Source organism: Sorex araneus, chromosome 3 (assembly GCF_027595985.1).
Source record: "Sorex araneus isolate mSorAra2 chromosome 3, mSorAra2.pri, whole genome shotgun sequence".
NCBI classification, from domain to species: Eukaryota; Metazoa; Chordata; class Mammalia; order Eulipotyphla; family Soricidae; genus Sorex; species Sorex araneus.
In genome coordinates this window covers 154,249,959-154,266,385 of record NC_073304.1, presented here as the reverse complement: position 1 = coordinate 154,266,385, position 16,427 = coordinate 154,249,959, and positions in this window count along the sequence as shown.

Below are 16,427 nucleotides of genomic sequence, written 5' to 3'. Positions count from 1 at the left end.
TGTGCCCTTATTACATCCAATGGTTGATTAACAAAATATTGACACATCGTGGGACTGTTCATCATCCCTTGGGGCAAAACAGTCCACTAATATTCTTTTAGCAGGAATTTCATTATTTAATGAAGGCACAGTAAAAGCAAATTTTTCTCTATCCTCTTCCCATAAAAGGATGGTATAGAAACAATCTTTTGAGTCAATTATAATAATATTCCACTGTTTTGGAATAATGGCCAAATTAGGCAGGCCCCATTGTAAAGGGTCCATTGGTTCCATCAGTCATTAGCTTTCTTAAGCATTCTCCATTTACCAATCTTTTCTTAACAACAAATACAGGTGAATTCCAAGGACTAGAGCCAGGAACGGTATGTCCCAAGTCTCAACTTTTTCTTTTGTCAAGGGCCACTGCTCAACCCGAACAGGCTGAACCTGTCTCCAAACTGTTTTTCAAGCATCAGAATTTTTGGGAAATTTGACCAATACCCGCTTGCTATGGGTCTTAGTCAAATCAACAGAAGCATTTAAGATTCTGTAGAGATATAATATACCGTTTAGCAACATCTTGTTTAACTCATTTTATTCCATGTTGAAAACCTTGATTTCCAATTATCTAGGATCACTGTAATGGGAGTCCAAATGTTAGATCAATTCTGAAATTATAATTTTAAAAGTTCTTAAGAAGTTTGCTAATCATTGTCTCATTTACCATGACTAAGTTACTCTGAAGTACTCTTTCAAAAGCACTACATTAGTCCTATATATTTTTAAAAATTTTACAATTCTCATAATTAAAGATCTTATGATATAGAATTCTAACTGTAGGAAATGACAGATAAAAGAGGGTTAAATTGCTCACAAGATTCATATATTTCATTTGCCTACATATTACTTTAATCTTTGCCCACTTCATCACTTCCAGTGGACTGCATTTTGTGTTTTATTCTATGATGTCTTTAACCTCAATTTTTAATTTTCTCTCCAATATACAGATCAAATGGTCATATATTCAGTTCAAGCTTGTATTTTAAACAATCCTTGAAAATCACAATATAGAGAAAGGGAGCAAATTTTTAGATTGTCTATATCTTAGTATGAAAGTCAAATATTCCTTCAAATTTTCTGTTTTATCTATTTCTTTACATAATTCTTTTTTTTTATTTTTGCTTTTTGGGTCACACCCGGGGATACACAGGGGTTACTTCTGACTCTGAAGTCAGAAATTACCCTTGGTGGTGCTCAGGGGACCATATGGGATGCTGGGAATCGAACCCAGGTCGACCGAGTGCAAGGCAAATGCCCTTCCCGCTGTGTTATTGCTCTAGTCCCACTTTACATAATTCTTTTTTTTGTTGTTGTTTTTTGCTTTTTTGGGTCACACCTGGCGATGCACAGGAGTTACTCCTGGCTCTACACTCAGGAATTACTCCTGGCGGTGCTCAGGGGACCATATGGGATGCTGGGGATCGAACCTGGGTCGGCCGCGTGCAAGGCAAACGCCCTACCCGCTGTGCTATCACTCCAGCCCCAATTCTTGAGATAAAAACTCTTCTTGCCATAATACTTTAAACTTTAAATTCCTTTTTACTACAAATACACATATTATTTTCTAGATAATCAATAGGCTTCAAGATTTGTAACACTTTAGATATTAACTTCCTAACTTCAAAACTGAAATCAGAAGGCTCACAAAGAGCAGAAGGAGAAGAAAATTCTGAATCTGGTTTGGCATTTCAGCAGGAAAACCTGTTATCTCTTAAAACTTTTACAAAGACACAATGCGGTGACTTCAGGCTATTAGACTGATATCTGACATTAACCAATTATAACTCTTTGCCAATTAGCTCTAGAAATTTTAGCTACCGAGAGTCTCAGAGATCAAATAAAACACTGATGCGATAAGGGTTTTTTTTTCCTTTTTGGGTCGCACCCGGCAATGCATAGGGGTTACTCCTGGCTCTGCACTCAGGAACTGCCCCTGGCGGTGCTCAGGGGATCATATGGGTTGCTGAGAATCAAACCCGGGCTGGCTGCATGCAAGGCAAATGCCCTACCCGCTGTGCTATCACTCCAGCCCCACGGTATGATAAGTCTTGTAACCAATTTTATAATTCTAGAAACTTACGTTTTGAACTGAACCAGCACCTTTTGAACCTGTTTTTAGATACCACGATTATTTCAACACTCATTTTAATAACCCAATGCAATGCAGATGCAAACAAACAAAAATATAATATATATGTTGACGTAGTAGAATAAGAAAAACTTGGACCAATTGTTACAAAGTATGAGGAAAACATCTTTTGGCTTAATTTCAATAGTTCTTCTACCTTAGTTATTTAATACCATGAGCTTTCTATGCCAGATACTCTAACAATTTTCACTTTAGTTTCAGGCTCTAATTTTGCAGTTTCTCCTTCATAGCAGCATATTCTTAAGTTCAAAATAATTTCAACTGTTAATAACCATTAATGTTTTTCCGATAAAAGATTTTAGATTGAGAATATCAATTTTTCTGTAGGTGCCACATTCTGATTAGTAATCTTTGTTTAAATCTTTGTCTAACGAGTTCCAAAATCACCTAAACTTTTAAAATTTCTGGATTGCATATCACTGACCTCGGTGATGGGGCTACTTGCCCAGGTTTAAGCCTGATTTTAGCCCGACTCTAAAATTTGAGTCCTCAACACAGACAGAAAGACAACAGACATCACATGTACATGTGCAAACATATATACTTGATCAATCGATCTGACCCTTCAAGAACCAGGAAAAATCTGATGGACTGAGAAAGGAAGGGCAATCCCCAGGGTAAAAATTCCCTGTTGGCCAACTGGGATTATCCCCATTTCCCAGTCTATCTAGCCTATCTCCTGCTAGTTAAAATTGTGTCAATAAAGCACTTTTGTTACTATCAAGCCGGCAAAATAGATTCAGAGGGGCCCCTGGTGAGTTTTGGATTTCTTATAGTATTTTTTGGCTTAATTTTAAAAGTTCTTAATTACTTTAAGTCATAAAATCATCACACCAGACCCAGACACTTTAACAATTTCACACTACAAACACACTTTCAAACACACACACACACACACACACACACACACACACACGCCATTGGCGCTCACTAAACTTTTAAATAGCAGCATAAGCAAACACCTGACAGAAGTTTATCTCTGCACTGTTTCACAAAGCTCCTGTTCTTAACTTAAGCAGGTTAAAAACTAGGAGTTCAGCTAACTCCTGCCAGACCAGGATGTCTTACCAAACAGTGCCCTATTCTCAGGGTGTCCCCAGGGCAGTGTGGACGTCTCCCACACTCCCTGACCAGCAACCTGCATGCTGCACGCAGTGCATTTTGCAATTCATGTTCACCATCTTCTCTGGGAAGAAAGAGCCAGGCTCAGCCTCTTCTGACTCAAAGTTGGACTGGAAAGGAATCAGGGCGGTGGTAATTACATCGAACGCGCCCCATTCATCTGCAAGGATCAAGTCCCCTTTCTGATGCTCATGATGCAATTTTCCTATTCTTTCCCACAGTTTCAAATTGAACTGTTCTCTATTTCTGGGCTTAAACCAATAACAATACATGTGTACCCTCTCAAGGAGGTGTTGCATTAGTTTTTCCTTGAAAGGCAGACCTGCTGCTTTTGTTAGAGTTCAGGATGTCAAAATAGGCATTCTGCTGCGACGTTACAGACTTACCTATCACCCCCCCCTTTTTTTTTATCCGATCTGCTGAGAGGCTATGCAAGTTTGGTGCAATGTTTTCCCTCTCTGCTTCTCCCATACCGGTCCTGACATTTGGGCCCCACGTTGGGTACCAGATATTGTACCAATGTTCGGTTAGGCAGTCTGAGGTGCTGAGACAAGGAACGCGAGATAAATTATTTTTCACAGAGTATCACAAGACTCCCTCAGATCTTGTGACCAAGAGCAGCCTTCTCAGTCTCCTTTTATTTGATGGCTTATTATAATAACATCCAATGAAATTCAACAGAATAGGAAGATTCAAAACAAGGAAACAAAGATACAGAATGAGCATGTATCAAAGTATACATTGTTTTTCCCTGTTTACCAGGCAAACAGTTACAATGTCCGTGAAAGAAAACATGATCAGTTACAGGAAGGAAAACATGTTCAGTTACAATTTGTGAGGAAGAAAACATGGTCTAGCACTAGGCTCCATAGGTCACGACTTCCTCACACCTGTGTTCTGTGATAAACAGGAGAGTATGCTTACATCTAAAGATTAGCAAGTCTGAGATATGTGAGGAGAGCTTGCTGGCCACAGAGGGTCAGTTTGGCTTTTTCCAGATCAATCGAACTCACAAACTTAGGCTCACCCACTTAGTGCAATGTGGGGTCCTGGCTCTGCTTCCTGCTTGCAGGGCCAGTCCAAGGACTCATCTCCATGATCCAGAACACCCCTCTCTGAAGGGATCCCCCCAGTCCTTAGTCCTTACTGCCTGGCTGAGCCTCGAGTGCCAACTCAGGAGGCACCAGAGGAAACATCCAAGCCCTCGATGGCTCCAGAAACGAGGGCAGAGAGGCCCGTGCCCTCCAGCTCCGTACCAGCACTTGTGGGGCCGGGACCTTTGGCTCAAGGGCAGGAGTGGGTGGTGTTGACTGGGAGGGTGAATGTGCCATGTCTACCAGCCCTGCAGTGTGACAAGGGCCACCCACGGTGGAAGGACATTCATGGAATGTTTCTTCCTGGAACAAGACACGGCCTTCTGGGGCTGGAGCGATAGCACAGCAAGTAGGGCATTTGCCTTTCACGCAGCTGACCCGGGTTCGATTCCCAGCATCGCATATGGTCCCCTAAGCACCGCCAGGAGTAATTCCTGAGTACATGAGTCAAGAGCAACCCCTGTATATCACTGGTTGTGACCCAAAAATGAAAAAAAAAACCAAGACAACAGCCTCCTGTCCCCACCCAATTCTCAAAATCAGTATACTCATAATGTGTGCATTGTGGTTAGTCTGTATGTTTGGTTCCAGAAAAAATGATGATTGGAGACTCACCATTGCAAATTATGCAACAGGACATAAACTTGATGCCTCTGTGAGGAAATTTATGAATGGCTTACAGAAATGTGAACTAATAGATACGCAGTAACCTCCAAATATACTAAGCAATTTGAATACAAAAGATAAAATAGAAACAAAAAGCCCTCTACAGCCCGAATTAGGAAGAGTGGAGTGCCCACCATAATGACTAAACATATGACACATTGAACCTTTGGCAAAAAATAAGGCGCAGCAGGTTATTGTGGTGTTTTTAAATATAAAACAAAAGGTTGATTTCATAAGGTAAATTAGGACTTGGGATCATTGGTGGGGAAAGAGTTTGTTACAGTTTAACAAGAAAGAAGGTAGGGACTTATATCCTGAAAACCAGAAAAGCGTCCTGGGATATGGAATGAAAAATATTATTAAAAATATAGTTAGATATAAATCAATGTCTAGTGAACCCTTTGTGTTAAATTTGACCCAATTTATAAGTTGTATTTGTGAACTCTGCATGCTATGTTTGAGAAACTTATTTTTAATTCTGTGCAACCACAACAAGCGAGACAGAAAGCTTCTTGCCTCATCTCCTGCTGAGTGAAGTCGTTAGTTAGATGCATCTAAGAAATGAATATAAATATAGACACAAAATGGAATAAATCAGAGATCTCTTTCAACACCTCAAAAAGTTTGTTCGTGTTCTTTCGCCGACTGCACCAGCCCATCTTCAGGGGTCCTGAACCTTTGCTGCAGCCGAAGTGCAGCATGAATGGAAGGAAAGACGGTGGGAAACACAAATGTCCATGTGTCAATGGTGGAGACGTTCATTCTCTGCTGCACCCCTGGACCAGGCAGCTGCCTGGGAAACCCCAGATTTTGGCTTGAGGCAGGTAGGTGATGGTCTCAAACCTCTGCTTTGCAGAAAGCTTCTTTATTTTTAATTTATTTTTTAAATTTAACTCTTTTTCTTTCTTCCTTCCTTCCTTCCTTCCTTCCTTCCTTCCTTCCTTCCTTCCTTCCTTCCTTTCTTTCTTTCTTTCTTTCTTTCTTTCTTTCTTTCTTTCTTTCTTTCTTTCTTTCTTTCTTTCTTTCTTTCTTTCTTTCTTCTTTTTGGGTCACACCCGACGATGCACAGGGGTTACTCCTGGTTTTGAACTGAGGAGTTACTCCTGGCGGTGCTCAGGGGACCATATCGGATGCTGGGATTCGAACCTGGGTTGGCTGTGTGCAAGGCAAACGTCTACCCACTGTGCTATTGCTCCAGCCCCTCTTTATTTTTTATTTTATTTTTATTTTTATTTTTTTGCTTTTTGGGTCACACCCAGCGATACTCAGAGGTTACTCCTGGCTTTGCACTCAGTAATTACTCCTGGTGGTGCTCGGGGGACCATATGGGATGCCGGGGATCGAACCCGGGTCGGCCGCGCGTGCAAGGCAAATGCCCTACCCGCTGTGCTATCGCTCTGGCCCCCCCTCTTTATTTTTTAAACGTAGACAAACCCCACAACTGCTGGTTGAATTCTAGAGTTGAAATTGTTCAGATGACAAAGTTCCAATATCAAAATCAATGAGTTTAAGATGCTGGCAGGTTTTTAAAAACACATAAAAATAAGCACTTATAGGGCCAGAGTGATAGTACAGAGGGGAGGGCGCTTGCCTTGCATGTGGCTGACTCAGGATATGGTTGCCTGAGTGCAGAGCCAGGAGCAAGCTTTGAGCACTGCCAGTGGGGGCCCAGAACAAAGCAAAACAACACAAGCATCCAGGCCATTTGTCATTAAATCTTAGCCTCTTTTCAGATGTTTGTATGCGACCCCTTAGATGTGTTCCCAGTCTGGAGGTCCCTGAGTGCCCATGACGGCTGCCAGGGCAGGAGGCCGCCTGTGTCTGGGAGTGCAGGCAGGGTGCTGTCCTCCCCACCCTGCAAGCTTCTGCTCATTCCTTCTGGGGAGGGTCCTCAGCATCCCCCATTGTCCTAGTCACTGAGTCACGAAGGGGGTGGCCTGGCACTCGCCCTTGCTGAGGGGCCTGTGGTGCTGGACTTCAGTGTGGGCAGTCAGCCCCAGAGCGACCCCACCTCAGGCCCAACCCCACTGTGGGCTGCAGACCTGAGGCACTGCTATGTGGAGATCATGAAGGAGACAACACTTTTGAGAAAGGTCAGTCAAGTCACCGAGGAATGACAACAGTCAAAACCCAGCTCAGCATGGATGGGTGAGGCAGCGGGTGAGGGACGGGTGACACACCTACCCTCTCTGGCCCTTGGTTTTCCCACCTGTTAAATGGGCCTGCAATGGTGCGGGCAACAAGTGCCAGGGTGCTGGTGGTGCAAAGCTTGAGTGTCTAGGTCCAAAGTTCTAGGACACAGTGAGGGTGGCCTGATGATTGGGGCTGGCCTGTGTGGGAGTCAAGTTTGAGGCTCTGGTGCTGTCCTTGGTCCTAAACTCCCTTCTGCATCTTGCGGCCCAGTCTGCCTCCCAGGTCCCACTCTCCATGTCTGGGCCATGTTTGTTCCCATAGGGAACTGTGCCTTTAGTCCCGATCACCCAGCAAGCCCCACCAGTGACCCTCCCTAACCACCCCTGGTCCCTAAGGCCTCTCTCTGCTGTCCTCTCTCAGTGCATGTGGCCCTACACACCTGGTTCTGTGTCAGCTCTTCTGTGTTTCCCACGGCCCTCCTGGAGCCTGCAGGGGCCGCTGGGCCCTCAGAGTGTCAGTTTGCTGGGGGCGGGTGGCAACTGTTGAGGGCACAGGCCACCTCTGCACTTGGCCTCTGTTTTCTGAAGGCCACACCTGCCTGGACTGGAGTGTCCTTGGCTTTGAGGAGTGACCGCGAGGGGACACTTCTCATCCCCACACAGCTGGCTTTCCACGCTCTTAAATAATTCAGCGGCACCACGAAGGGCCGAGAGCTCCAGTGTTAGGGAAAGGCCTGGATTTACTGCTGAGCACGAGCTGATGAACACCCGCCTACAGGCTGCAGATGTCATCTGGCACACAGGGCTCGTGGCCGCTGGGCCCAGGGAGCTGGGTCTGGGCTGTGGGACCAACCTTGCCAGAGGTGCTGAGTGGCCCGTGGCCCTTAGCGAGGACCCTGAGAGGGGTCAGCAGCTTTATCACCCGCTGCTGTGACACCTGCTAGCTGTGACCTGGGCGTCTGCACGAGGCCATGAGTTCTGGAAGGTTCCGCAGGGGCTGCATCTGTGACCTCCTCTGAGATCCTGCTCCCTATTATGGACATGGCCTTCTCTCCCCACTTCCTGCCCAGGCCTGGCCTTCCCAATGGCCACACCCCATGCCAGTGAGGGCATCATGGCATCTTCATGCCTCCCCTGTCCTCTTCCTGCAGTGCCTCATGGACCTTGTTTATGTGGTGGCCAGAAGTTGGGGCATTCGGGGAGAGGTGGGGGCCCCAGAGAGCAATGGCAGGTGGGTGGGGATAGGACACGCTGGGGTGAGGTGGCCTTCAGGAGACAGAGACGCTCTTAGCTGGGAAGCCTTAGTGGGGGTGTGGGTAAGAGCGGGGTGGTGGGCTTCGGAGGGGCACAACGGGCATGTGGGCTTCTGAGCTGGAACTCAGGGTCTGGGGGAGCATGTGGGTGTGGTGGCCCAGCTGCAGCCTTGTTGGGGCAGGAAGAGCCCTGGGCCACAGGACGGAATGGGGGCCTGCACAAAGACTGTAACTGTCCGGTGCACCTGGGGGACACAGGCATTGGCCAAGAAATTGCTGAAGGATCCGGTCGGCAGGGAGTAGGTTGGGATAGGCAGGCAGAGCCTGGGCTGTGGTGAAGGAGGAGAAGGGCAGAGAAGTGGACACTGGGCACGTCCTGGCCCCTTATCCTGACCCCTGAATTGAAGGGGTGCGATGATCCATCTCAGCACTCAGGGAGCTCCCAAGAGAGCCAAAAAGTGAACCCCAAGCCCCAGAGGAAGAAATGGCCTGTCCAGGAGCTCATTAGGGGGACAGTCAATGAGGCCCCAGGCGGGCTCCTGGGAAACAAAGGCCTGTGAAAGGGGGCATACAAGTGTGTGCGTGTGGGGGCAGGTCCTGCTCGGATAGCACCAGGACCAGCTGTGGGGACTAGTGAGAAGGAGGTTAAGGCTCAGGATGGACAGAGGGCTTCTGGGCGCTCAGCAATGGCTTCAGTGTGGGGCTGTTCCCAAGGGGGAGTGCCTCGGACTCTGCCTGGCATTCGGGCACTGAACCTTCTGGAGCTGGGGGTAAGCAAAGAGAAGAGCTGGGTGAAACGTGGAGGCTCTGACTCCCATAACTGGTCCCTGTGAGGGACTGCGGCTCCTCACCCTTTCCCAGTGCACCCACAGCCACTGCCTCCTGACCACTGCGGCTCCACTCCACCTCGCCATGACCAAGGCTCCAGGCACCGTCACCCCTCCACCCGGACTACCTGAAGCAGCAAGTGAGAGCCCACAACTGTCCCAAACCTGGACGACTCCCTCCTGGTTCCTACATGTCTGTGGCCCCTGCATGTCTGTGACCCCCTGAGTGTCTGTGACTCCTGCGTGTCTGTGACACTCACGTGTTTGTGACCCCCGTGTGTCTGTGACCCTCATGTGTCTATAACCCTTGCGTGTCTGTAGCCCTCATGTGTCTGTGATCCCTACATGTTTATGATATCCATGCACATCTGTGACCTGCACATGTCTGTGACCTGCACATGTCTGTGACCCTGTGTGTCTGTGACCCCATGCGTGTCTGTGATTCCCACGTGTCTGTGGTCCCTGCGTGTTTATGCCACCTGCATGTGTTTGGCCCATGCATGTCTGTGATCCGCACATGTCTGTGGCCCCTGTGTGTCTGTGACCCCTCTCTCAGTACTCTGCTATGTTTTGATATCAAACATCTGCTCTCACTCACTTTGGTCCTTAGCATCCAATACCCCAAGACTCACTGATTCTTTTCAAGTGAGAGAACTTTATATTTTCCCAGTTGTTCTTAGTTCATTTTATTAATTTATTTAAAAATTTTTATTAAGACACTGTGATTTACAAAGTTGTTTATAATAGAGTTGTTTCAGGCATACAGTGTTCCAATACCAATCCCATCACCAACACCCCCAGTCCTCTCCCACACCCCAGCCTGCCCTGCTGTAATAAAACTTAAAGGAATGGAAAATGGAATTATCAGAAAACGAATCAGTAAAAGTCAATTTGTGTTGATTGAATGCTATATGATTTAACCTATGTAAATAAATTTTTTAAAAATTATTTGATACAATATACTGCCTATTTTCATTTACATAACTAAGTTTTCAACTCTGGCATCTAAAATATACTACATTAAATTTTATTTTGTACTTGGATCTTCACACTGGAGTGATAGCACAGCGGGTAGGGCTTGCCCTGCACGCAGCTGATCCAGGTTCGATTCCTCTGTCCGTCTCCGAGAGCCCGGTAAGCTATCAAGTATCCCGCCCGCATGGCAGAGCCTGGCAAGCTACCCATGGCATATTCAATATGCCAAAAACAGTAACAACAAGTCTCACAATGGAGACGTTACTGGTGCCTGCTCGAGCAAATTGATGAACAATGGGATGACAGTGCTATAGTGCTACTTGGATCTTATTGTGCCAATTATGTCTCCCGTTATAAAGTTTTTCTTTAAAAAATTGAAATAATATATTTTAGAGTTTTCATGAAGTAGGCAGAACATACAAAAGTATAATTTAGTAAGAGTTAAGAGAATAAAAAAAATTAAACAGAAAATATAAATAGGCCTATAAAAGGTCAGTGTTTTATCTTAAGAAAGTATTGGTTTTATATCAAAAATATATTATAGGTACTACTTACATGACAGCATAAGTAAGTAAAATATTTCAATAAAAATCTCTGGATATAAGAAAAATTGATCAGACATATAATAATCAATATAAATGAGATGTTAATTCAGTGTTGAAAATGTATAAAATCACTTAGCAAGCTAGGAGTAAACAGATCTACCTTAAGTAAGTGGCGGGGAACATTTTGCAACATGAGTGAGTGCCAGACTCAATGCCACATGCTGGGAAGTTGTCCTGTCCTTTCAAGAAGCTCTTTGGAGGAGCTGGAGGTCAGACCAGCAGGGAAGATGGGATGCATGGGTGGTGGTGTGAGGAACAGTTAGGCAGAGGCTGGGTTGGGGGTGGAGGAAGAGAAAGGCAGAGAAGCAGACATCCCCAGGGCCTGAGTTTCTTTTAAAAACTTGTTTCATTTACTTATAAATGGATAGACATGGAGAGTATCATGCTAAGTGAAATGAGTCAGAAAGAGAGGGACAGATACAGAAGGACTGCACTCACTAGTGGAGTATAGAATAACATCATATGAGGCTGACACCCAAGGGCCAGGAGGATAGCCCCATAGCTGGAAGACTGTTTCATGAGTGGAGGGGAGAAGGCAGATGGAATAGAGTAGGGATCACTAAGAAGATGATGACTGGAGGAATAAATCGGGATGGGAGATGTGTGCCAAATGATAATGGACAAAACATATGACCTCTTAGTGTCAGCGGTGCAAGCCATAATGACCCAAAGTATAGAGAGAGTATGGGGAATATTGTCTGCCATGGAGGCAGGGGAGGGTGGGAAAGGGGAGATATATGGGGGATATTGGTGGTGGGGAATGTGCATTGGTGGAGGGATGGGTGTTTGATCATTGTGTGATTGTAACCCAAACATGAAAGCTTGTAATTATCTCACGGTGATTAAATAAAATTAAAAAAAAAACTGGTTTCAAGGCTATGAATTCCCCGAGTTGTTCCCTGTCGATGAAGTTCTGCATCATTCCTTCAAATCTGAATGATAATCCAGCTGGATAGAGGTTTTCCTGGGTGAGGTTTTCATCTTGTTGAGTTTTTGTACTATTTACCTCCATTCTCTTTTGGCTCAAAAAGTCTCATTCGATAGATCTAATAGGAGCCCTCTGGGCTTTCCTTTATTTCTGTGTAAGTTCCTTTCCTGATTTTGCTGCTTTTACTGTTCTGATCCCATCTTTGGCTTTTGTCATTTTGAGTACAATATGTCTCGACAATTTCTTTAACTATTATTTCTTCATCAAATTTGTCTTTCCATTATTCAGGAGCTCCGGAACTCCTCCTCCTCCTCTTCCTTCTCCTCCTCCTTCTCCTCCTCTTCCTCTTCTTCTTCCTTTTTCTTCTTTTTTAATTTTTCTTCCTTCTTCCTCATCCTCCTCTTTTTACTTATCCCTTCCTTCCTTTCTTCCTTCCTTCCTTCCTTCCTTCCTTCCTTCCTTCCTTCCTTCCTTCCTTCCTTCCTTCCTTCCTTCCTTCCTTCCTTCCTTCCTTCCTTCCTTTCTTTCTTTCTTTCTTTCTTTCTTTCTTTCTTTCTTTCTTTCTTTCTTTCTTCCTTTCTTTCTTTCTCCCATGAATCACACAGTTATAAAGATACTTCTTTCAGACTATTTTTTTTACCTTCTGTTGTTTCCTAGCAGTTTCCTTCTCCTCATCTTTGAGCTGCTTGATCTTTCACACAGCTGCTGTTAATCTTCTATTCAGAGATTTTATTGAGTATAAAGCTTCTATTTATATCACCTACCATACTCTTCATTTCTGATTGTAGTTGCTCTCTCATTTCAACCCTTAGATGTTCTTTTTCTTTGCTGACTACCTGCATCATCATTTTTATAGCTCATTAAGCATCCTCATCATGATCTCACTAAAGTCATTAGAATTTAAGAGCCTGTTTGTGTTGTTTATGTCTCAGTGATAATGTTTTCATTTGGTGAACTTGGTGGACTTCTACATGTTTTCCCTATTAGTTTTATGATGTTTCTGGCTGTGCTGGGGGTAAGAGTTTGTAGTTAGATATTCTGGAAGACGCTGAGGGATTAGGCTGGGGGCTGCTTTCTTTATTCTAGACCCAAATGATAGATAGTATCTTTGAGAATTGTGGGATTTTCTGAGTATTTCTGTTGCATGCTTTAGGAGCAGTGGTGTGGGCCTGTTATTGCAGGTTCAGTTTGGAGGCTGCTGGACACAGCTGGAAGAGAGTGGTTCTGCCTCCCATTCTGGGGTGGACCCAGTGATGTCAGCAGGAGGAAGTCCTCACCTTTAATATGGCAAAACAGCAAGTAGAAGTTTGAGAACTATGTTGTAGGCCCTTTAATATCACCTTTATAATGTTTTTAAGAGTGTCTTTGGATTCAACATAGTCATAGAAATCATAAACTTAAATGTGCCACTCATATGTCTATTCATTCATACATCCACCCACCAATCTGTCATTCCACTCACCCATTCATCTACCAATATACCCATCCATCCATCCATTATCAATTCATTCACCATCCATCCATTCATCCATCCATCATCGCTATGCATCCACCATCTTATATTCATCATCCACTCATCTGCCCATCCATCCACCTATTCATCCATCATTACCATCAACCCACCATTTATTATCCAGCTAATCAATCAACCATCCATCCATCCATCCATCCATCCATACATACATTCATCCATTCATCTATTCATCCATCATTATCATTATTCCATCTACTCGACTACCTTTTCCTCTATTCCTCTATTAATCCACTCATCCACCCACTCATCCATTCATCCACCATCTATTCACCCTTCCATCCATTCATCCAGCTGTTCATCATCTATTAATCCATCCATACATCATCATAATTCATCCATCCACTATGCATCCATCAGTACATTCACCATCCATCCATCCATTCATTCACCCGTCCATGTATCCAGCCATTTCCCTAAGCCATTGTATGCCTTATTTTTTAAAAAAGTTTTTATTAGTGAATAACTGAGGTACAGTTACAAACTTATGAACTTTCATGTTTGCAGTTCAGTCATACAGTGATCATTTACATCCCTCCACCAGTGCCTATTCTCCTCCACCAATGATCCCAGTATTCCTCCCCCCACCACCACCCCAACCCAACCACCCCATCCTGCCTCTGTGGCAGGGCATTCCCTTTTGTTCTCTCTCCTGTTGGATGTGGTAGTTTGCAGTAGAGGTATTGAGTGGCCATAATGTTTGGTTTATAGTCTACTTTTGTGTATGCCTGGTTTTTATAGTATCAGGAACACAAAGATGAATAATGGACCATAGTTCTTGTCAAGATAGATGCATTCTAGTGATATTGATACAGTAATAAGAACTAGCATTTAACTATGTTTTATGGATATTGGTTACCTCAGAAATGGATATTTCTGTAATGGAAAGGAACACAAAGATCATCTAGTAAAACTTCTTATTTTACAAACAAGGAAACTGGGACCAAAAAGAAACAAGCATGTCCAGGAGTCTCCCATGCATCATTGGCTAAAGCAGGAAAGCTACCAGGCTGGTGACTCCTCCCTGTGCTCATCCAGGTTCAGATTGGTGATCTCTGAGTGGGTGTGTAGAGAGGCTGATATGTGCTTATTTGGTCTTGTCTATAAAAGTGACACTTCAGGTAATTGAAATGGGGACACTTCTAAAATAGAAGCACTTCCTGTCCGTGGTTCCGAAATAAAAATAATTCTTGTCTGTGCTTCTGAAATAGAAGTATTTTCTGTCTGTGGTTATGAGATAGAAATATTTCCTGTTTGTGGTTCTGACATGAAGCATTTCCTGTCTGTGTTTCTGACATAGAAGCACTTCCTATCTGTGGTTCTAACACAGAAGCATTTCCTGTCTGTGGTTCTGACATGAAGCACTTCCTGTCTGTAGTTCTGAGATAGAGGAATTTCCTGTCTGTGGTTCTGACATAGAAGCACTTCCTGTCTGTGGTTCTAACATAGCAACACTTCTGAGATAGAAGTCTGTGGGGTTTTGGGTAACACTCGGAGACTCTGTGGAGAGGACTCCTAGAGGGAGATGAGGACCCAGGGAAATTCACAGGATTTGCAGATTTCTCCTGCACTGGAAATGAACTCCAAGTCTAGGTTCTCAGAGAGGAAGCACCCAAACTCTCCCTCCTACCCAGCCAACTACCTTGAATTGATCAGAGGGCCCAAGTCCCTCTGGCTTCTCTCTCTGGGTCCCCATTCTCTTCCCACCTTGAATTGAGCTCACCACAGGGGTCATCATCTTTCACTGGTCTCTGGCTCCTTCCTAAGGTTCCCTTTGTTGGGGGTCCCAAGAATCCCACTTGAGGTGTTCCTAGAGAAGCCCTGAGAAGATAATCAGGAGTCAACTTCATAACTTACTTTTTGTATTGTAAAAAGTTGAAGATAGGGGCCAGAGTGATAGTACGGTGGGGAGGGCATTTGTCTTGCATGCGGCCGGCCCGGGTTCGATCCCTGGCATCCCATATAGTCTCCTGACCACTGCCAGGAGTGATTCCTGAGTGCAGAGCCAGGGGAAACTCCTGAGCATCACCGGTGTGACCCAAAAAGCAAAGAGAAAAAGAAAGTTGAAGATAAATGGTAAAAGATTTAACTTGAGAAAGATGAACTAATAGATTTGAGTGAATGTTTTAAACTTTCCTAAATGAGAAAGTTGGGTTGGTTCTTTGAACACCACTATATCTGTATTCTCTTCCTATTTTCTATCTATCTATGTAGCTATGTTTGGATGCCGAGTATAGCCACAATGCAATTTATGACTCAGATTTAATAATTAGGCACCTAATTTGATAGATAGGCACCACTGACTAGAAACTTTGCTTATCCTGAAAGCAATAAAAGTGTTCAAACCATTTTAACAACCCCTCAGAAGTTTATAACAGATGAGATTCTATTTAAAGGCTCAAATGATTATTTTATTTCACCAAAGAAAGTAATGGGATTTCTTATAACCAACTGAACGAATTTCTCCTGGGCCTTACTCAGGTCAGGAATTTGGGGACAACAGTTTTGCACATGCCAGTGTGGCATTTGGGATGCTGCAGCATGCCACACACATATGTCGAGTGAACATCTGGGCCTTTGCCCTCACATCTGCCAGAAACACCAACCACTGACTACAGGCTGTCATTGTGGGACTGGGACACAGGCCCTCTCATGGGCCTGCTTGCCCACCAGGACAGAGGGTGGCTGAGCAAACATGCTTGAGGCCAAGCTCCTCCTGGCCATGTTGCAGTCCATGTAGTCACCTGCTGGCCCTCTGTCTTCAGGGCATTGCTCAAAGTTCTGCTAACCTTTCCCTGCAGAACTCCAGCTTAGCTCAGCACCCCACAGCCAGTGCCTCCTTCCTTTGGCACCTCCTCCCTCTGGTTTGGACTGGAGGACATTTCTTTCCCGCTCGATGATGGGAAACATTGAGACAACTCACAAGAAGCTGTTGCCTTTATTTGTGCATAGACGCCATGTTCTCATGTCCTCTACTTCCCTTCCATATGTGCACATTTGACACATATATGTTTACTGTTGAAGAGGGACATGCCATGAGGTACTGTGAGTGGGGCAACAAGTACAGACTTTGACCCCCCCCAGAGGGCTGGCTTCCAGTGGGGGG